This window comes from Equus asinus, chromosome X (assembly GCF_041296235.1).
Source record: "Equus asinus isolate D_3611 breed Donkey chromosome X, EquAss-T2T_v2, whole genome shotgun sequence".
In the NCBI taxonomy this organism is placed as follows: Eukaryota; Metazoa; Chordata; class Mammalia; order Perissodactyla; family Equidae; genus Equus; species Equus asinus.
The window spans coordinates 48392383-48415726 of NC_091820.1; the positions used below are offsets into that span (position 1 = coordinate 48392383).

The window sequence follows — 23344 nt, forward strand, 5'->3', positions numbered from 1 at the left end:
AAATATGTCAGATGTGCTGATTTTCTATATGCTTCAGTTGTAGTCTCTTGACTCTGTGGGTGAAACAAACCTCTACCAAAAATCTGGGGTTACTCTATAAAATGCCTCTGAATTAATTATACTTCCTGTTAGTACAATTCTATTCTAAATGCATTCAGTTGCATTTCCAGACATTTATGTTGAAACTGGTGATTGTTGCTGGTTTGTGGCTTTGCTCTCAGGAAGAAGGCTTCTATATTTAAATGAATCAATAAAGAATAATTATACTCAAAAAAGAGTTTATGACTTGGTGTTGTTAGAGTAAAGATGTGGAAAGAGAAGTCCTGCAAAGTATGAGAACAAGAACTCATCCTAAACATTATTTAGACCAGCTCTTTCATTCATTTTCTAGAAAACTGAGTCTTGGAGTAATTTAGTGACTTTATCCCACAATGCTCTGTTATTTTTTGGTGGACCTAGGTGTCATGAGTTCTCAGGTTCCCCAGACCCATTCTCTTTCCACTTTAGTGTGACATCAGGATATTTTTTAAAAACGTTTTTCTATGTTATTTTTAATAAAAAACTAATAATGTTGGCCTTTAAAAAATTTTTGAGAAATAATGTAAAACTTACAGAAGAATTGCATATATAGTACACATAACTCCCTTCCTTTACCTTTTATCTAGATATATCAATTGTTAACATTTCCACATGTGCACTATATGTGTGTATGTACACACACACACCCCAAATTATTTCAGGTTGATGAGGCAAATGGATGCAGCTAACTTTACCATATATATCCTAACAACAAGGAAATTCTCTTATAACCATAGTATAAGAATCAACCTCAGGAAATTTAACATTGATACAATGCTATTTATTATATAGTATACAGCCCATATTCAATTTTTGCCAATTGTCACAAGAATGCCTTTCTGAAAATTCTTCTTTTTCTCCTAGATCCAATCCAGGTTTATGCATTGTATTTAACTGTCATGTCTCTCTAACCTCCTTTAATATGGACTAGTTCTTAACCTCTCTTATCCTTCATGACATGGATATTTTTAGAGAATATAGGCCAGCTGTTTTTCAGGAGTCTCTCAGTTTGGGTTTGTCTGATGTTTCCTCATGACTGGATTTGGTTTATGTACTCTTCTGGCAGAAATGCTACATAAATGGCTTTGTATCTGTCTTAGAGCATCACATCAGGAGGCACATGATGTAGGTTTGTCTATTATTGGTAATAACATCTTTGACATTTGGTGAAGTGGGGTCTTCCAGGTTTCTTAGCAAGATATTTTCAGCACAGAATGAGGAGCAAGAAAGTCTGCATGGCAGGAGATACCTAAAATCCCTCTGTGACCTGCACAAGATAAAAGCTTGTCATGAGGTAGGGTTACGTATGGTTCCTTGCAGTGCCAGCCAGTGTGATTCATCCCTGAAACTGAGGGTCCATACCAAGGATCTCAACTTGTGTAGTTTCTCCAGGCCTCCTTCTGCCAAACCCTACAGTTTGCAATGCTTGCATGGCAACCCTTGATGGGGCCTGCTGAGTCTCTTTCCTAGGAAGCCAACGCTGTGTAGATAACCCTTTAAAGGAGGGGAACTCACAAAGCATTATCTCAAAGTCCAAAAACATATGAACTGGATGAAACCATGGTCTTCATAACCTGAGCCCTTTGTTGATTTTTTGCAGAGATGTTTGGTTAGCAAGCCTGAATTTATCTATTGGGGCTTATTTATGAAATAGGCAACAATAATGACCCCAAGGAATGTATTTCCAAAAGCTCTGACTCTGGTTGCAGGGACCTCCTTTCCCCACTTAATTCCCTTGTTCTTTCCTCTGCTGAGGTAACTAGCTGAATAAAAGGAATCTTTAAAAACATGGTTATGGTTGTCTTCCTCAGGGAAGCAATCTCACTCTGATGTAGGTCCTACCTGCTACCCAATTCTATCACCTGCCCTTCCTCTTACTACACTGGAGTAATGTTTAAAAAATTTGACTTGGCAGAAATATTCATTCTTGATCAGTGATCACTGGGCTGTCCAAGAAAGGTGAAGTCACATGGGACTATGGGCCTTCAAATTGGATACTCTACCCTCTTTAGGGCCTGATCAGAAACTAACAAAAATCAAATAAAACAAAATGAACTGAGTAGCCCTCGGTAGAAATGTTTGCAGGCCTACCTTCCAAACTTCAAAATGATTTAATAATGAGTTGCTTCTCCCACGTTTTAGAATGTTATGGTTAAAAAGGACTGTCATTAATGATGAACCTGCTAGCTGCTTCAGTTTCTGCATGACAAATGAGAATAATCTGATAGGAAGAGACATATTTGGAGTAAGCTTGAAATCATTTAGCCTTCTTGTCAAGTCAAGCCTATTTAACTTGCAAGGAATAGTCACATACTTACACTAGCAGCAGGAGAGCTCATGGACATGGGACTGGGTCTCTTGGGAGTTGGAACTAGAAAGGGATTCTGTGATCAAGGCCTTTCCGGAACAGTCGCCATAAGAGTTCCTGACTCTTCACCATAAAGCTCCACCATTTCTGTGACTTGGCTATACCCTACTTGTCTGCTTCTTCCTGTTTTCTCACCAACTCACTCATTCTTCCAATTTCATTAAAGAAAGTCTGGGGATCTGGTGTCAAGATGGTGGCATAGGTGGACTCTCAACTCGCATCCTCCCACAGACACAACAAATTTACAACTACTCTTGGAACAATTACCCCTGAGAGAGAACTGAAAACTGGATAAGAAGAACCCCCATAACAAGGGACAGTGCTGACTGAGGTGGAAGAGGCAGAAATACCCTGCTGGAGAGGGAAAAGCCATCTTCTAGCTGCAGCATTTCATGGTTGGCCAGGAGCAATTTAAGGTATGAAAGTTTGCCTAGAGGAGTGGGGGACCTGAGCAAGAGAGCTTTACCATAATAAGCAGCTTTTGAACTCAGCACAACCAAAACAACTGTCATAATATCTGGCTTTGCTGGGTATTAACAACAATGGAGAATACTTGCAGAAAAGCTAATGGACACAGGGAATGAAAAGCCTGCTCTTAATGGGCCCATGCACAAATTAACCTATTTCAGAAAGCAACCTAAAATCACTAGAAGGAAAGGTTCACAGTCCTTTGGTGAAAAGAGACTCACTTGATAGACTCTGGGTGCATCTTGGTGAGAGGTGAGACCTCCCCAGTCTGGGACCATCTCCCCAGGGACTGAGACTTTGGTGGCAGCCATTGTTGTGACTTAGTAGAGACATGCTGACACAGATGCTGGCAGAGGCCATTGGAGTTCTTCCCTTGACCTGTTAGGCCAGGGGTCTGCCCCACTGACTAGAGCACCACTTTAATCCAGCTCAGCCAGGGCAGGCAGCCTGCCCTAGGGACTGGTCCCATCCAACAGAAGACCTCAGGCAAACTGTGGGCCCAATAGGTGGGGTGCCTGGAACCTCAGCAGCCAGGCAAGTGAGTCTGCCTCTGCAGGCCAGGATGTGCATGAGGGGCAGGCCTGCATTGGTGGAATGTGTGGGGCTTCTGCAGCTGGGTGACTGAGTCAACTTTAGTGGGTAGGGGCATGTGCCAACAGGGCAGGACTATGTTGATGGGGTATGTGGCCCAGCACACTGTAGGGCTTGTCAGCTGCAGTAGACTTGTGCTTCTAAAACAGCCATATAGGGGATCAGCCCTACCTTCCAAAGCCTGAGACAATTGGGTGCTCCCATGCCTGGGACCGGCTGCACTCATCTGTACTCCTGAGAGAGCTGACAACAGCCTTGCAAGCTGTAGTCCTACAGAAATCATAAGCCCCAGAGCCTAGCAACAGCAACGCTGGGGGCCTACCCACTTAACAGAAAGACTGCAACAGGAATGTTCTATTAGACCTTGCAGCCAACTGTTCTTGGGCTCCTCATGCTCAATAAAGTGAATGAAGGGACAACAGCAGCCACACACACAGTTGAGTATTACAACCAGCTGGTTGAGGGGACAGCCTAGCCTCCCTAGACATCTGGAGAAAGAGCCACCCTGTCACAACAGAAGGATACATGTAGTCCAGACAGGGAACACTCCTGGAACATTTGGAACTGGTGATGAGAGGGAAGCACACTGCTGGGACTCATAAGGCATCTCATACATAAGGCCACCTCTCCAAGATGGGGAGACATAGTTGATTGGTAATACATAGATACAAGCACAGAGAAAGAGGCAAAATGAGGAGGCAAAGTAGTACATTCCAATAAGGGAACAGGACAAATCCTTAGAAAAATAACTAAACAAAACAGAGATAAACAATCTACCTGACAAAGAGTACAAACTAATAGTCATGAGGATGCTTACTGATCTTGGGAGAAGAATGGATGAACTCAGTGAGAACTTCAACAAAGAATTGGAAAATATAAAAAAGAACCAATCAGAAATGGAGAATATAATATGGGAAATGAAAAATTCACTAGAGGGACTCTATAGCAGAGTAGGTGATACAGAAGAAGGGATCATTGAGCCAAATGAAAGACTAGATGATATCACCCAAGCAGAAAACATTAAAAATGAATTAAAAAGAACAAGGACAATCAAATGGACAACTAGGACAACATCAAGCATGCTAACATCAGTAATATAGCTGTCCCAGAAGGAGAAGAGAGAGACAAAGGGGCAGAGAATCTATTTAAAGAAATAATAGCTGAAAACTTTCCTAAACTAAGAAGGATATCAGACATCCACATACAGGAAGCACAGAGTGTACCGAACAAGATAAACCCAAAGAGGCCCATACAAAGACACATTAAAATTAAAATATCAAGAAATAAAGATAAAGAGAGAATCCCAAAAGTTACAAGAGGAAAAGCAACAAGTTACATACAAAGGAAAATCCATCAGGCTATCAGCTGACTTTTCATCAGAAACCTTACAGACTAGAAGGGAGTGGCATGGTATATTTAAAGTGCTGAAAGGAAAAAAACCTACAGCCAAGAATACTATACCCGGCAAGGTTATCATTTAGGATGGAAGCAGAGAGAAAGAGTTTCCCAGATAAGCAAAAACTACATGAGTTTATCACCAAGAAAGCAGCCTTACAAGAAATGCAAAGGGGACCTATTTAAGTGGAAAAGAAAGGACCACAAATAGGAATAAGAAAATTATAAAAAACAAAAACAATAAAATAAAATCAATGGTAAAGGCAAATCTACAGTAAAAGTAGCAGATCAACCATCTATGAAGCTACTATGAAGGTCAAAAAACAACAGTACTAAAATTATCTGTTTCCATGATAAGAGGGTAATAGATACATATGCAAAAAAGAGGTTAGATATGATATCAAAAACATAAAATATGGGAGGAGGAGAGTAAAAGAGTAGAGCTTTCAGAAAGAGGTCAAACTAAAGACACCATCAACTTCATATAGATTGCTATATACGTAGGTTATTATATATGAACCTCATGGTAATCACAAACCAGAAACCTATAATAAACACACAAAAACTCAAGAGAAAGGATCCCAAACATAATACTGAAAAAAGCCCTAAACCACAAGGGAAGAGAGTAAAAGAAGAAGAAAGAAACAGAGAAGAACTACTAAAACATCCAGACAAAGAGTAACAAAAAAGCAATCAGTACATTCTTATCAATAGCTACTTTAAATGTCAATGGACTAAATGCTCCAATCAAAAAGCATATGGTGGCCGATGGGATAAAAAAAAAAACAAGACCCATGTATATGCTGCATACAAGAGACACACTTCAGACTAAAGACACTCACAAACTGAAAGTGAAAGGATGGAAAGAGATGCATGATGCAAATGGCAAAGTAAAGAAAGCTGGGGTAGCAGTACATATATCGGACAAAACAGACTTTAAAACAAAAAGAGACAAAGAAGGGCACTACATAATGATAAAGGGAACAATCCAACAAGAGGATATAACACTTGTTAATATCTATGCACCCAACATAGGATCATCTAAATACACTAAGCAATTATTAACAGACATAAAAGGAGAAATAGACAGCAACACAATAATAGTAGGGGACTTTAACACTCCACTTACACCAATGGCTAGATCATCCAAACAGAAAAATCAATAAGAAAATATTGGCCTTGGGGCTGGCCCCGTGGCCAAGTGGTTAAGTTTGCACGCTCCGCTGCAGGCAGCCCAGCGTTTTGTTGGTTCAAATCCTGAGTGCGGACATGGCACTGCTCATCAAGCCACTCTGAGGCAGCATCCCACATGCCACAACTAGAAGGACCCACAACGAGGAATATACAACTATGTACTGGGGAGCTTTGGGGAGAAAAAGGAAAAAATAAAATCTTTAAAAAAAAAAAAAAAGAAAACATTGGCCTTAAATGACACGTTAGACTAGATGGCCTTAGTAGATATATACAGAACATTCCATCCAAAACCCACAGAATACACATTCTTTTCAAATGCACATGGAACAAACTCCAGGATAGATTACATATTAAGGCCACAAAACGAGTCTCAATAGATTTAGGAAGATTGAAATAATACCAAGCATCTTTTCTGACTACAACACTATGAGGCTAGAAATCAGCTACTGGAGGAAAATCAGCAAAGCCACAAATATGTGAAGATTAATCAAAATGCTACTGAACAATGATTGGGTCAGTGAAGAAATAAAAACATACCTGGAGATGAATTAAAATGAAAATATGACTTGCCAAAATTTACAGGATACAGCAAAAGTAGTTCTAAGAGGGAAGTTTATAGTAATACAGGCCTACCTCAAATAAACAATCTAACAGTGTACCTAAAGGAACTGGAAAAAGAAGAAGAAACAAAGCCCAAAAGCTGTAGAAAAAAGGAAATAATAAAAATCAGAGCAGAAATAAATGAAATAGAGACTTATACAGCAATAGAAAAATCAATGAAACTAAGCTGGTTCTTTGAAAAGAAACAAAATCAGCAAACTTTTAGCTAAACCCACCAAGAAAAAAAGAGAGAATGCTCAAATAAATAAAATCAGAAATGAAAGAGGAGAAATTACAATGGACAACTCAGAAATATAAAAGTTTTTAAGAGAATACTACAAAAAGCTCTATGCCAACAAATTGGATAATCTAGAAGAAATGGATAAATTCTTAGAATCATACAACTTTCCAAAACTGAATCAAGAAGAAATAGAGACTTTGAATAGACCAATCACCAGTAAGGAGATCAGAACAGTAATCAAAAGCCTCCCCCCAAAAAAAGGCCAGGACAAGATGGCTTCCCTGCTGAATTCTACCAAACATTCAAAGAACTTAATACCTATCCTTCTCAAACTCTTCCAACAAATTGAAGAGGAGGGAGAGCTTCCTAACTCATTATACTAAGCCAACATTACCTTGATACCAAAACCAGACAAGGACAACACAAAAAAATAAAATTAGAGGCTGATATCATTGATGAACATCAATGCAAAAATCTTCAAGAAAATACTAAGAAATTGAGTACAACAATACATTAAAAAGATCATAAACCGTGGTCAAGTGGAATTTATTCTGGGGATGCAGGGATGGTTCAACATCCACAAATCAATCAATGTGATACACCACATTAACCAAATGAGGAATAAAATCACATCATCTCACTACATGCAGAGAAAGCATTTGACAAGATACAGCATTCATTTATAATAAAAATTCTGAATAAAATGGTTGTAGAAGGAAAGTACTTCAACTTAATAAAGGCCTATATGACAAACCAACAGCTAATATCATTCTCAATAGAGAAAAACTGAAAGCTATCCCTCTAAGAACTGGAAGCAGACAAGGATGCCCACTTTCACCACTCTTATTTAACATAGTGTTGAAAGTCCTAACCAGAGCAATCAGGCAAGAAAAAGAAATAAAATGGATCCAAATTGGAAAGGAAGAAGTGAAACTGTCACTATTTGCAGATGACATGATTTTATATACAGAAAACCCTAATGAATCCAGAAAAATACTTTTAGAAATTATAAATGAATACATTAAATTTGCAGGATACAAAATCAACATACAAAAATCAGTTGCGTTTCTATACACTAACAATGAATTAGCAGAAAGGGAAACTAAGAATATAATCCATTTACAATTACAGCAAAAAGAATAAAATACCTAAGAATAAATTTAACCAAAGAGTTGAAAGACCTGTACACTGAAAACTATAAAACATTGTTGAAAGAAATTGAAGAAGACACAAAGAAATGGAAGGATATTCTGTGCTCTTGGATTGGAAGAATTAACATAGTTAAAATGTCTATACTTCCTAAAGCAATCTACAGATTCAATGCAATCTTTATCAAAGTTCCAACAACATTTTTCACAGAAATAGAACAAAGAATCCTAAAATTTATATAGAATAACAAAAGACCCTGAATAGCCAAAGGGATCCTGAGAAAAAAGAGCAAAGCTGGAGGTATCACACTCCCTGATTTCAAAATATACTACAAAGCTTTAGTAATACAAACAGCATGATACTGGTGCAAAAATGGACACACAGATCAATGGAACAGAATCGAGATCCCATAAATAGACACACATATCTATGGACAGTTAATTTTCAACAAGGGAGCCAAGAACATGCAATGGAGAAATGAAAGTCTCTGCAATAAATGGCGTTGGGAAAACTGGACAGCCATATGCAAAAGAATGAAAGTAGACCATTATCTTACGCCATACACAGAAATTAACTCAAAATGGATTAAAGACTTGAATGTAAGACCTGAAACCATGAAAATTCGAGAAGAAATCATAGGCAGTACACTCTTCATCGATCTTAGCAGCACACTTTCAAGTAACCATGTCTGACCGAGCAAGGAAAACAATGGAAAAAATAAACAAATGGGACTGCATCAAACTAAAAAGCTTCTGCATAGCAAAGGAAACCATCAACAAAATGAAAAGACAATCTAACAATTGGGAGAAGATATTTGCAAACCATATATCTGATAAGGGGTTAAAATCCAAAATATACAAAGAACTTATACATCTCAACAACAATAAAACGAAAATTTAAAAATGGAGAAAAGATCTGGGGCTGGCCCCGTGGCCGAGTGGTTAAGTTCGCGTGCTCTGCTGCAGGCAGCCCAGTGTTTCATTGGTTCGAATCCTGGGTGCAGACATGGCACTGCTCGTCAAGTCACGCTGGGGCAGCATCCCACATGCCACAACCAGAAGGACCCACAACGAAGAATATAAAGCTATGTACCAGGGGGCTCTGGGGAGAAAAAGGAAAAAAAATAAAATCTTTAAAAAAAAAGAAAAGGAGAAAAGATCTGAACAGACATTTTTCAAAAGAAGATATACAGATGGCCACAGGCACATGAAAAGTTGTTCAACATCACTAATTATTAAGGAAATGCAAATGAAAACTACAATGAGCTATCACCTCACACCTGTCAGAATGGCTATAATTAACTAGACCATAAATAACGAGTGTTAGAGAGGATGTATAGAAAAGGGAAGTCTCATACACTGCTGGTGGGAGTGCAAACTGGTGTAGCCACTAAGGAAAACAGTATGGAGGTTACTCAAAAGATTAAGAATAGAATTACCATACGATCCAGCTATTCTACTGCTGGATATTTATCCAAAGAACATGAAAACATGAATGCATAAAGATATGTGCACCCCTATGTTCATTGCAGCATTATTCACAATAGCCAAGACTTGGAAGCAACCTAGGTGCCCATCAAGGGATGAATGAATAAAGAAGATGTGGCATATATACACAATGGAATACTACTCTGCCATAAAAAAGGATGAAATCTTGCCATTTCTGACAACATGGGTGGAGCCAAGGGTATTATGCTAAGCGAAATAAGTCAGAGGGAGAAAGTCAAATACCATATGATCTCACTCATAAATAGAAGATAAAAACAACAACAAACAAACACATGGAGACAGAGATTGGATTGGTGGTTACCAGAAGGGAAGTGGGGAGGGAGGAGGGCGAAAGGGGTGATTAGGCACATGTGTGTGGTGATGGATTGTAATTAGTCTTTGGGTGGTGAACATGATGTAATCTACACAGAAGTCGAAAGATAATGATGTACAACTGAAATTTATATGTTATAAATCAATGTTACTGCAATAAAAAAAAAAGTCTGACAGGATCAGGTGTGCCGTCTTAGTTTGAGTTCTCCCCAAAGTAGATCCTAAGAAAAGGGTTTGTGTGCAAGCAGTTTATATTTGGAGTGACACCAGGAACCAAAGAGAGGGAAAAGAGATAGAAAGGGAGGAAATTCAATAAAAGATGTGTTAATAAGTGGGTTATTGCTATGGTGCTCAATTCTACTGGGACCTCTCTTAGAGACAATGTGGATCATGCTGCAGAATTGTCCTTCCAAGAGAGTGAGGAAATTGGGGATGTACCCACCAACTCCTATCTTTCATTAATTGGGGTTCAGTCACTCCTAAGGCACTAAATTCCCCTGCACTTCTAGCCTGTCCCAGAAGTGGACCTAGTCTACTACTGTAGCCAGAGAATGCCCTTAGTCAGTGAAACACAGACACTTAAAATAAGAAGCCTCTGGTGAGTATGGAAACAAGTAACCATCCACTGAAGCTGCTAGTGATCTCATGGGTGAGCTGAGGGGCTATGGGTGGGATATCAACAGTGAGTGATACTACAGCTAGGTACCTGAGGCAAGCTGGGCCAGGCATCTTGGAGGGAAGGTAGAGGTACCATGGTACAAAAATGGCTGGCTAGACCAAAACTTCAGCAAAGGCTGTATGCAAGGCAGTTCCCAAACAGGGATTGTGAGAGGACTGGTACCCTAAAGCCCATTTGCTAAAGCCCCTTTCTGAACAAACTATATAGGACCGACCATATTCCCCCACCACACATACTGCACCTACACACACTAACATTCTAGGAAAGGCTTGTGCTCATGATCTAGACATTCTATCTTTACATCCACAAATCTTCAAGGAAGCAATAGGTCCAGCTACAGAAGTGATTATTACAATGGTTTCCTAATGAAATTCTGTCTGTTGCTCTGCTAAATATTCATCACCTTTTAAGATCATGCCTTTGATGAATTAAAAAAAATAAATGCATTACAAGAGAGCAGAAGGAATGCCCTATATGGCCTCCAGAAACTCATTCAAGTATTCCAAATTACATGGAAGAATTTTTTTTCTATTCATACTGGAGTCGAGGGGATAAATAGATCAGCTATTTTTGTTTCCCTCCTGAGACAAAAAGCAATTGATACATAAGACACAAGAATCAAATAGAGATAAAAATATCAGCTTTGTCACTCTGAATTGTAGAATGAAACTGAACATATGGCCATAATGAGTGCCCCCAAACCTCCCTCCCTAACAACACACCCAAGAATGCAGCCGCTCCCTTGCATGGGGAAATCATTCCTGGGGAACTTAGCACATGGAGTTTGTGAGAGTGCATGAATCTTTTGGAGAAATTGAGAGAGAGCAAGAGAGAAAGAAAGAGAAAGAAGGAGTAAAAGTGTAGACTCACACTGTATTAGTTGGGTCTTCTGGAGGCAGACTGACACACAAGAGCGCAAAAAGCTTATGGAGACGTTAAGTCTGTGGAAGATAAAAGGGGGAGGAAGCAGAATTGGGAAGGGAGAGCCTGAGATCTCAATGCAGATTTGACAGAATCTCAGCCAACCCACTGGGGAGCTCCAGAGCAAACATTGCCTATTAATGGAGTACCACATTGAGCAGAAGTTAGCCAGGCCTTAGCACTCCTGCTATGTTCAGTCATTGGTTGGGGCTGCCCAAGAAGAACATGGCCTTCAAAATCTGGAGGCTGCCAACTAACTTCACTCGTTGCAACTGAACAGCAAGTTCTTTCTTGAAGGGTGATCTGAGTGGCACACCTCTATGGCTGCCACACTCACCTACTATTCCTTTTCCTAGTGTCTGTGATCAGAAAAGTTACTCCTTCACCCCTGGAGAGAAATAAACAAGGGAGTGAAGAGAAGCTAGAAGTGTTGCTCCCATGTGTGTGTTTCTCAGGGAATGAAGTGGGAATGCAGGAAAAATACCAATTAAGGAAAAGTCCTTTATGAAAACGTGAGACATAAGAAATAATTCCCACTACTCCTTGCAACCAGTAACACATATTCCCACTTGCCTTCTAAGGAGATCCTGTTAACTGGAGAACCCTTTATGCTGCTGAGCTGGAGAGCTGGAGGGGGCTCAGCTGCGTAGCAAGGTGGAAGACAAAATAAGGAGGGGTGAGAATGAGGAGAATGGAGCCAATGACACCCAGCATTGTATGGAGGAAGGAAAGAGAGAAAATCATTGTATCAGGAAGGCTAAGAATGGACTTGGGAGGATACAAATGTCAGATTTTAAAGTTGATTGCTTTGGGTAGCATGATGTAAATTCTTTCTCAATCGCCACTGTCGAATCTTAAGAAAGTCTACCTTACCCTCAAATGCTTTGTGAGAGTGGATTCTTCACAGGATACTCAACGAGGTATTGACATTTATGTCTGGATGAATACATGCAGCGGAGCTAAGTAACTGAGCCAGTAGTCTACCTCAGGTCTGCATGATGCTGACACCTACACTCTCAACCGCTAGGCTTATACTGCTGTTGCTTGGCTTTAAGGAAGAATTATTTTGCCCTGAATATGCCAGCATTATGAAGTTCCTTCTTTTATGGAGTTGTGTTCCAAAACTGAGGTGTGGACCCAGAGAGTGCATACCCACTCTAGTTTTCCATAGCTGCTCCTAGAGTAACTCTGCCTGGTTAGTCAACCCCTAAGGGTCCACATGACCTGACAAAGAAGATAGTTGTGATCCTTCTTGTCCTTACGTTCTGCTGTGACCGTGTAATTTATCTTGGGTCCTCCTGGAGTAGGTTACAGGTGGCCAGAAGCAGTCAGTCCTTCTGGGAGGAAATATAAACCCAAGCAGCCAAACCAAAAGAAAAGAAAAACTCGGTCTCTGGTGAGAGCGGTAGAGAGGAGCCAAAAGCCCAAACTCTGGATACATAAAATGAATACCCCCAAATCTTCCCATCACCACCACTTATTATTATAGTAATTATGCCACTAGTTATTACTAATAGTAAATAGGAAAAAATAGATTTTAGGAATTAGAAAAGGTCTGTTTCTATCTCTTCCCTTTCCCATAGGCTGAAATGATTCTCACCCTACTTCTGTCCGACCCCTACTGCTTCTGTTTCTCCCAGGTTCTTGTTCCCTTGCCTTATTGCCCACTTTTCTTCTTCCCCTGCTAGCCTACTTTCTCCTTTTCCATAGGCCAGCCTTTGTTCTCCTCTAACAATAAACTTGGCAGCACAGTGCACAGAAAAGAGGTTAGCTGTTTAAAACGTGTTAGTACCTATCCAACACCATGGAGAGGAAGGTTGGTTGGTTTTTACAGGACTAGTTCCACTATTCAGAAAAATTCCCTTAATAGAAAATTTACTGATTAATTCATATTACCTAATTATAAATAACATTTGGGAGAAAACAGGTATAGCAGATGCTGTTGGTGCCCCACCCCTATCGCCTTGACATTTACCATGTCCATACATGCTGCCCAACTTCCAGCTGCCACTCTGCCTGGAGCCCTCTCTGCCCTCCACCCTCCCAGAAGCAATCCTTAACCAATGACTGATGGAGTTACTGGATAAATATCCCAGTTCCCTTGCCTCATGTGTGGGATACATCTGAGGCATGTTCTCCCAGGGAGATTGTGCTCCAGCTGCCCTTACTGATCTTGCTCATCAAGGCAAATTTTACTGGCTTCCTTCCTTTCCCTGTTTTACTTCTTTACTTCCTGACTAATATTTCCAGGAATTATCTGCCAAATAGATACTTGAATTTAAACCATTTTCTCAGGGTCAATTTTGGGAGAACATAAATCAAGAAAACAATTTAATTTGCCTGACCTATTGATTACTAAGCAAGCTTCTGATTTGTAGTTTGGTGACATTAGTGGCTCATTTCTGATAGGATGTTCTGTGCAGATAACTTGTCCTGTTTATATGTAAATCCTATCTGTGGCTGATTAATGACTCTTGGAAATATTGTTGATGTGAGTCAATCTTCTAGAACAGAAATTGGCAAAGTACAACCTGTGTGTCAAGTCTGTTCAGTCACTTGTTTTTATAAATAAAGCTTTATTGGAACACGGCCACATCCATTCATTTACATATTGTCTGTGACTACTTTCACACTATTATAGCAGAGTTGAATAGTTGTGACAAAGACTGTTTGGTCTCTAAATTCTAAAATATTTACATCTTACAGAAAAAGGTTGCTTAACCCTCATGTAGAACCTGTTCACCTTTGGGTGCCTTGAGAAAAAGAAACCCAAGAATTTATAAATATGAGAGCCAGAACTTGGACCGATGGCATCTCACCAAGTGGCAGCAGCTCCGTGAGGCTTTCAGCCTGAAATACAGACTGGTCACCACCCACTTAATTTGTTCCAATGTTTGGTTATAGCACGTTCAGAATCATGTCTTAAGAATTTAGAGTAGAAATGAGGAAGGCTAGGACTAGACAGGAATATTGAGAAAGTGTCTTTTAAAATGAGGTTTGTCAGCACACTTGAGGAAAATTTCTCTCCAAAAAACTTTCTTTCTTGATTGACCTGATGCTTGCTTATCATCCCATCATGCTATACCCTCTTGGACCTTATGGGCTGAGCATTAATTACTAATTAATTTGAAACTGGTTGATGAGGTCCTCTGTAAGTGATCCTAAGCTATGTATGCCATGATTCTAGCCAGCTTGAGCCCCTTCAGCATAGAGAAACTTTCTATTCTTTCTTGTCAACCTTCTGGCCTCCAGCAATTGATAACACAATGTTCCATACATAATAAATGCCAGTAAACTTTATGATTGTCCCATATCCACCACACACACACTCCTACAGATGAGGAAACATGGTATTAAAACTGGAATCATTTGCCAAATATGAAATAATTGTGTATAAAAGGTGAGTGGTAAGGAATATAGGCTTCAAAAATGCTAAAACAAGGTGTGAAATCCTTGGTCCTGATCACACAGTCTTATTTTCAGACATTCAAATGGAACAAATTTCTAAGTCAAAAAAATCTTAAAGCTGAACCTTTTCTGAGTAGGTAATAATGAAACTAGCAAAGAAAGAATATATCTGACCCATTTGTGAAATTAACAAGAATCCATGAACTTCATGTCTTGGAAGAAATCCTTTTGGCCAGAGACTAATTACTAAAAACTTGTTTTTTCTCTATCATCCACAATCTAGTAGGGGAATAAAGTAGGTAAGATAATAATGATACTCCAAGGCACATTTAGACATTGGAAAGAATAGCCTACATTTATCATCTCCATTATCTCACTTTTATTTATTCTTTAATCCACTGTGATCTGGCCTTTATTTTCAATTAAGTTCAGCTTACCATTTTTTTAAGTTTCTATTACATATATGCTAGTGCTTAAGGAGAGAAAAAATACACACATTCCCTGAACTCAAGAATTCCATAGCCTATTAAGGGATATAGGCACATGAAGAAAAAATTGTCATACAGAGTGGTAAGTGCCATTAAAAAGAAATGAAGTAGTAGTTGTGGTAACACAAAAAGAGGGTGCTCGACTCTGTTTAAGGGTGGATCTTAGGTTGAGTTCCCTGGAAACAGCCTGAGACAGGGATTTATTGAAGGTGTGTGCTCAGGAGAAACCTGTACAGGAGTAAGGGAAGCAGGATAGCGAGGGGAAGGAGCCAAGCAATGATGTGATCTCAGGCAAAGTCTAACCTTGGCTTGATACAAGACAGATTCTGGAGAATAAATCTCACTGTACAAACAGGGCAAAGGGTCCAGGCTTTTGTGCCTCTGTCATTGGCTGCCCCAGTTAGCCAAGATCAATCCTTCTGAGAAGGTCACAGGCATCAGCTGTCAGCTGCAGCACTCACAAGCAGCTGGGGGTTTGGGTGTCCTGGCTGGTTAAGTTGATCTAGGCAAAGCACCAACAGCATCTACTAAGAGAGGGTTAGAAAAACTAGATTATATGTTTATCACTTTGGGCGGCCCAACATCTGAGCACCCTTCCTGTTTGGGGAAAAATACCAAGACAATGGGAGACAAGGCTCCACTTCACATGATGCTTCCCATTTTCTGAGCAATGTTCTACAGCCTTTCCAATATGTTATCTGACAACCTTATAAAAAATTCCTTTTCTGTTTTGATTGGCCAGAATCAAATGTTGTGGTTTGTTACCAAGAACCCTGACAGGTACAGAGATTATGGAAATTGTTAGAACATAGATGATTTCAGCCTGAAAAAGATGGGGGCTGTCCAGTAGGAGAGGAACACATGGAGGGGAGAGATGCCAAGTATGTTCAGACTGAGTAGGAGCCAGAAGTCTAGGGTAATCCTGAAATTTATTACTTGTGAGACTATGGGAAGACATAGTAAATCTAGGGAGAGTTTGGGGAAGGGACAATGAGTTCATTTTGGGATTTTTTTGAGTCTGAGTTTTCTGGGGACATTCAGAGGGAGATGTTTCACAGATGGCTGTGCAAGTCTCATAGTCAAGAGAAGCATCTAGGGATTGAGAGAAAGAGAGAGACAGACAGGCTGAGACTGGCCAGGGATGTGGCTGAACTCATGGGGGAGTGTATCTAGAACAAGAATTGAAGAGGCCAACAGCAGAATTCAGGAGGGTGGTTAGGTCTATATATTTCTCTGTAGATAAATCTCAGTTAAACTATGAAAGGACGGGGAAGGTAAGGAAAGAACTAATCCACACTGTTAAGTACTACAGAGTGATCAAGCAGGGCAAGTGCTGAAAAGAGACCAATGGTGACGTTAATTAGTAAGTCGGTGTTTACCTTTGAGGGAAGAGTTTATGCAGAGTTCCTTAAAAGAGAAAACTATCCCTCCTCCTGTGTAGGGTAAATCCACCACCTCTCCCCTCCTCTGGGTCTTCTTTCGTTAACTGTATCCCCTTACACTTCTGAATTTGTAAACTTTCTCTCTCTATTGGCTCCTCTGCAGCAAATAAACATAGCTAAAATACCCTTTCCTCTCTTCTCTGCTTGGAGAACTCCAAGTCATCTTTTAATACTCAGTGTCCTCCACAGTGGATGTTTCCTAAGTCCCAGTTAAAATTTAGATCCCTTTCCTCTCCTGGACTCATATAGCACTTTGTGTTGACTTCTCTTTTAGAGCTTACCTGAATTGATTGGAGGTATCTAATTATGTGTCCATCTTTCCCGCCATACTTGTGAGCAGAAACTGTACCCTAGTCACCTTATATTCCTAGTGCCAAGCATAGTGCGGAACACTTCACAGAACCCAATATAATTTGTTGAAAGAATGGCTATTTGACTAAAAAATTAAAAAACTGGCTGAATGCTTCTTTTCTAGAATGCATTAATTTAGATTTATTTCTTGATTTATAGTTCTAAAATATATATTAAATTGGACCTTTTACTTCTCCATAAACTTTCTAGAAGAATTCAACTTTAGGGAGAATAAAAACCATGCACAGAGAATTATCCCACAGGAAAAAAAGAGAATAAATCTCCTTGTTACATGTGGCATAGTTAATATTATATATAATAAATTGTAAACCAAAAGCAACATTTCAAAAAATAAATGTTGAAATATAGATAAAAGGGAAGGAGTCTATTCCTCCTCAGGCAAGACAGTAGCTTTGCATATTAATGAAATTTAAATGCCTCACAGTAAGAAAAATGATTGGAATAGATTGCAATAACTTAAAGATGAGTACAATTTAAACAGCCTCTGTGATGAATATGTAATTATGGAGAATCAGTCAAAAGGCTAGTCAGGCATTGTTCCACTCTGATGATTCCAGAAGCAGGATGACTGATGGCCCTCAATTAACAAAGGCACATTGAGGGACCAGCTAAACTGAAGACAGAAAGAAAGTCGACAGGTTGACTTGCTGAAATACACAAAGATGTCAGTCTGGAAGGTGACAATTGCAATTCTGGTAAGTGTGAGAGTTAGGGATGTGTATAAAACATTATAAATATTCAAACCATTTTAGAATATTTATTAAAAGTCAAAGAAAATAAAAGGAAATGGAAAGAGACAAATAGATGTGTAAAGACAGGTGAAACGTTTAAAATATTTGATGGCTATAGATGCATTCAGGGCCTGTGGCAAACACAGTACAACAAGACATGGTTGGCAAAGATTTTCTGAAAATGTTTTAAGTTTTGCGGGCTACATGGTCTTTGTCACAGCTACTAATTCTGCTGTCTTAGTGCAAATGCAACCACAGACAATAGGTAATTGAATGGGTGCTGCCGTGTTCCAGTAAAACTTTGTTTATAAAAACATGTGGGGTCGAGATTTGGCTTGCAAGCTGTAATTTGCCAACTCATACTCTAAAAGAACCCGATGTGATAAAACAGCAGACTGGGTAATAGCTAGTGAGTGTGTGTGATTAATAATTGTCAATTCAATAATTGTTGTTGATGTTTCAGTACATTTTTATTGTGCTAGGTCCAGTACTTACGTGAGGGTATGACTGACTGATTTGAAATTGAGTCATGATTGTTATTTTCCAGCTTCCCAGGTGATTCCATGGTGCAGCCCTGTTTGAGTACTAGGATGCAAAAGAGTGCTGCTCAGAATTTGGTGTGCATATTCATCGCCTGGCTGGGGTCTTGTTAAACTGTAGATTCTGATTCAAAAGATCTGGGGTAGGACTTGAGATTTTGCATTTCTAGCAAGTTCTCAAATGACACTGACCTGCCAAGGACCAGAATTTGAGTAGCAAGGTTGCTTACACTGGTTTTTAGTGTGTGGGATGCCTAGATCCTGCCCCAGAGACTGATGTGTTTGGTCTGGGATATGGCCTGGGAGTTGAGATTTCTAAAAGCTCTGCAGGTGGTTCTATTGTGCAGCAAAGTTTGAGAACCTCTGTTGTAAAGTGCATGGTGATTTATCAGTTTTACTTATTATGTTATCGGTAGCCCTTTTGCCCATTCTCCCCTTCCAATCCACCCGTTCCTCTCCTTTTCGGGTCCAAACATCCAGATGATGGTGGGATCAGGATTAGCACTTCCTTCTTTCAGTCTTTCCCACCTCTGAGGAGTGGAATGTAGTTCACGACGGAAAGAGGAGGCTCAGACAACCCGGGTTTGGGAAGAAGTAGCAAAAAGTGTTTCAGGGGGTGATTTAAAGAGGAGGCTGATGGTGACAAATGGGGGATTACCACAGAGCTGCCACAGCAAAACTCAGCTCCAGGCTCGGGCCTGAGTTTGGAGCAGTGGAAACAGCAACCCACCCTCCTGAGTCCTGGCAGCACCTGACAACAAGCAGCTATGAAGGATTTTTCCTTCTCAGTATGTAGAGGGACACAGTTGGCCGAAATGCAAGAGAGACCTCCAGTGGCAAAGTATAGACGTGAAATCTTTTCCCCGAAGTATATAAACACCACAAAGGAACTTAGATGTGAGTGGTTGACTATGATGGTAATGGTGATAAATGATGGCTTATAGATACTATACGTACTATGTGTGCCAGGCACTGTTCTAAGCATTTAAAAAATATTAACTCATTTAGTCTTCTCACCAACCCAATAAGGTTGATGCTTCTATTATCCCTATTTTATGTGTGAGGAAACTGAGGCACGGAGAAGTTCAATAACATGCCCAAGTTCACCTATTTTAATAAGTGGCTAAACTGGGACTTGAACCCAGGCGATCTGAGGTTAAGAAACCACCACAGCAAACTGCTTCCCTGTGCTTCTTCACATCAGGAGGAGCACAGTTAAACTATATATATATATATATATATATATATGAGGTATCTCATATATATCTTCTGAGATAGATATCTTCTGACAGAGTCAGAGAGAGGAGAGGTACTCCGAACAGGTGGAGAAAGAGGGGGAAAAGATCAGGTTTGACTAAGAAGAGGAAAGGGGCAAGAGCATTTTCTGGAAACTAAACTCACAGGGCCATAACCCTCATTTTTAAGAAAGTATTCGAACACAGTCATGGGAAAATGTGAGAGGTAATTACTGCTTACCTAAACTTGTTCATATTTTAGTCAATGTTCAAAGGAATCTGCTAGCTCTAAAAGGATTCAAGCTACCCATGTGTCTTTGAGTAAAGGATACAAAGTCTGTAAATTTTTAACTTCGATCTTTGTAAACTACACATGCACAGAAGAAACAAAATGTCTGGAGTATTTTTCCCAGACATGGACAACCTTAAGGTTTACATGGGTACAGATTTCATCTGGTCACATAGACAGTGGACAGAGAGAGGGGAAGAGTTTTAAGGGGGACAGAAAAAACCCACAGAGAAGCAGGTCTATCATTTCCTTGGGAAATCTTTCCACTGGGAAATAATTTCTTTCTACCCATAGCCATGAAGACAGGGTAAAAGGCTAACTCCTCTCCATATCCTGAAAGGAGAAACCAGAGGCCACACTGCAGTCAGAAACAGGCTCATTTGGGGACACTGGGGGTGGCCACAGGGGGGTGCAGTCTGGAATGAGGTAATGGCCCAGGCGGGGCCAGCAGCCCTCTGTGTGTTGCAACACCTCAACCCATCCTTACTATCAACTGCCCTGGGCGTGGGACTGGCTGGGCAATACTCTCTCTACACTCTCTTTCTGGCGAGCTTATCCAGTCCAGTGACCTCAACACCATCTATAGCTGATGCCTCCCATATGTGTATTTCAAAACGTCTCCTCCTGAGCTCCAGATTCATTGGCTCCCTGCATGGCATTTCCACTTGCATATGTAATAGGCGTCTCAGATTTTATATGCCGTGTCTTCCCCACCTTCTACCCCAGAGGTGCCCCTGCCGCAAGTCCCCAAATTAATAAATAGCACTACCATCAACCCAGGTGCTCAAGTCCAAACGCCAGAACCTAGATTATTTTCCTCATTTCTCACCTCTGGTCCACAAGCAAATTTTATTGATCCATCCAAATCCATCTGGAGTTTGTCTTGGTCTCTTCATTTCCTTAGCCGTCACCACAGTTCAACCACCATCTCTCTCATCTAGATGGGCTACGATACCTCCTAACTGGTCTCCCAGCTTCAACTCTCCCCCACCCCTCTACATTCTTCTAAGCAGCCAGAGTTACTGACTGAACATTCACGGGTATTTATTCTACTTCATGTTCAATATCACAAATTTGACTTTCATCCATGATCTTATATTTTTCAGCCCTTCTATTGAGGTAATTTGTTTTTGGTACCATGTTGCTTTGTTGCAAGAAATGGTAGAGTTGAAGTAAAAATCACACGTGGATGTTTTGTAAGGACAATATGCATGCCCAGGACTGGTGACCACAGGAAGTCACCCCAACGTCTATGAGGAAGCCAGCCCTATGCTCAGTTACATTATCACTGTAGCCCAGGGTGAGCTTGTCAAAGAGGTACTCCACCGTGGTTTCCAAGGCCCCCATCTTGCCACCCAGAATTAACATTAACATTTCAGATAAAGTGAAAGCCCCCTTTATTTTAATCCCTGCCCCATCCCATTCCCTTCACTCCTTCCCCAGAGGCAACCACGATTGTGATTTTCAGGCCATGTTTTCACGCTTTTACCATGCACAGGCACCCACATTCACCAGGGCCCCAGATCAGCCACCCCACACCCCCACTTTGTTTATGAGGGGAAGATTAATTTTGTGTTTCCCAGGGTCCCATGGAATACCTTCTCCTTCCATCCACAGAGATCCCGAGCTGCATGTGGATGGGACATGGGTGGGCGGAGAGACTCCTGGATACCTGACTTAAAACTTAAAAGATGAGCTCTGCACACGTGAATCAAGGAGAGAGCTTTATTTATTTAGGAACCACATAACTGTATTGGAAGAAATGGCAAAACTGGAAGAAAAAAAAAGTGAACGTTTTGCAAGGGCAATATTGCAATATGCATGCTCGGTATGGTGATCAGGGGAAGTCACCCTGTGGCTCTGGGGAAAGCAGTCCAAACTCAGTTGTTACTGCCGTCCCCCAGGGTGAGCTTGTCGAAGAGGTACTCTGCCAGGCAGTCTGCTGGGGCCCCCATCTTGCGCAGGTTGTCGAGATGGTCCCCCAACTCTTTCATAGACTTGACTTGCTCGAGCAGGAGGTGACTCTCCAGGAAGTCGCACAGATGGGGATCCGCCTTGTCGGTGGCCAGCTGGTGCAGATCGAGCAGGCTCTGGTTGACGTTCATCTCCAGCTGGAGCGCACACTCCATGGCCTTCAGGCCGCTCTCCCAGTTGTTGCGGTCTGGCTTCTTGATGTCGTGAAGGCAGATGTGGCCTCCGCGTTGGGTCTGGAGCTGCATCAGCCTCTCGGCGTGCTCCCTCTTCTGGCGCGACTGCTGCAGGAACAGCTGGAAGAAGTGCTTCAGGGCCACGTCGTCCCTGTCGAAGTAACAGGCCATCGACAAGTACATGTAGGAGGTGTAGAGCTCCAGGCAGATCTGGCCGTTGATGGCGGCCTCGCAGTCGGGGTGGTAGTTCTGGAGCACCTGCGAGGGCTGCGCGGTCGCCATGGCCGGAGGCACGAAGGCGACCTCAAGGTGTTACCAGAGTGGGTGAAGAAGGCGCCGTTGGGTGAGCTCTGGCTCACTGGCAGCTCTGGCTCGCGACCAAAATGGGTTCCATTACATACGTGGGGGGATTTGTTACGTTATGCATGCGCGAGGGTGGGGCCCATGGCGTGGGAAGGAGAGGCGCGAGTGCCGCGTTCCAGGTTCCATCAGAGCCAGGGTGTGCTGAGCGCCTAGCAGTGTTATGTCTTTGATTTTGTAATAAAATATTTCTATTTTTCAAGGACTTTCTCTTGTTTTCTAATTGCTCCCTTTTATAGCACACTATTCTCTATGAACTCATTGTCTTCCTTAAAATTCTGAGAATGTGAATTTGGATTTGTTTTATAAAGTTCTCTTTTGTTTCCTGTATTTTATATATTATATATACACATATATATATTTCTCCAGAAATAGTTCTATTAGTTTATCATGATCCTCTCTTTCACTTTCCTCAAATTTCTGGCAAACATTTTGTCCATGCATATTTGGAAGTAAAGGATTCATTTGATTAGCCTAGGTAATTGACATGGATCTGATCTAAGTTATGTCTGTTTTACTAATAGGCTTCTCCTCTTAATGGGAGAGTGGAATGTCTTCTCGTTTGAGGGGTACATGGCATGGAGCTTGCACGTAGGATAGGGACCCTCCCAAATGCCAAAAGCATGGCATTTTTCTGACATTGGAAGACTTCAGTGCCTCTTCTTCTAGATAGATCTGTCCTTCTGTTTTGTTTCCCTTCTGCTGGGCCCATCTGAAGGTGTCTCACACTTGCTTTAATTTGGATTCCCTTCCTGGTCAAGTAATTCACTGTTTTTGGAGTGTAGTTTTGGGACATTAATGCAGGTCAAATGCCATTGTGGCTTTGTCC

The 23344-nt window shown here is 40.9% G+C and overlaps 1 pseudogene; it reads right to left on the bottom strand.

The window, feature by feature from the left end:
* Positions 1 to 21888: 21888 nt before the first annotated feature.
* Positions 21889 to 22437, bottom strand: LOC123282646 (ferritin heavy chain pseudogene; annotated as a pseudogene).
* Between the last annotated feature and the right edge of the window lie 907 nt (positions 22438 to 23344).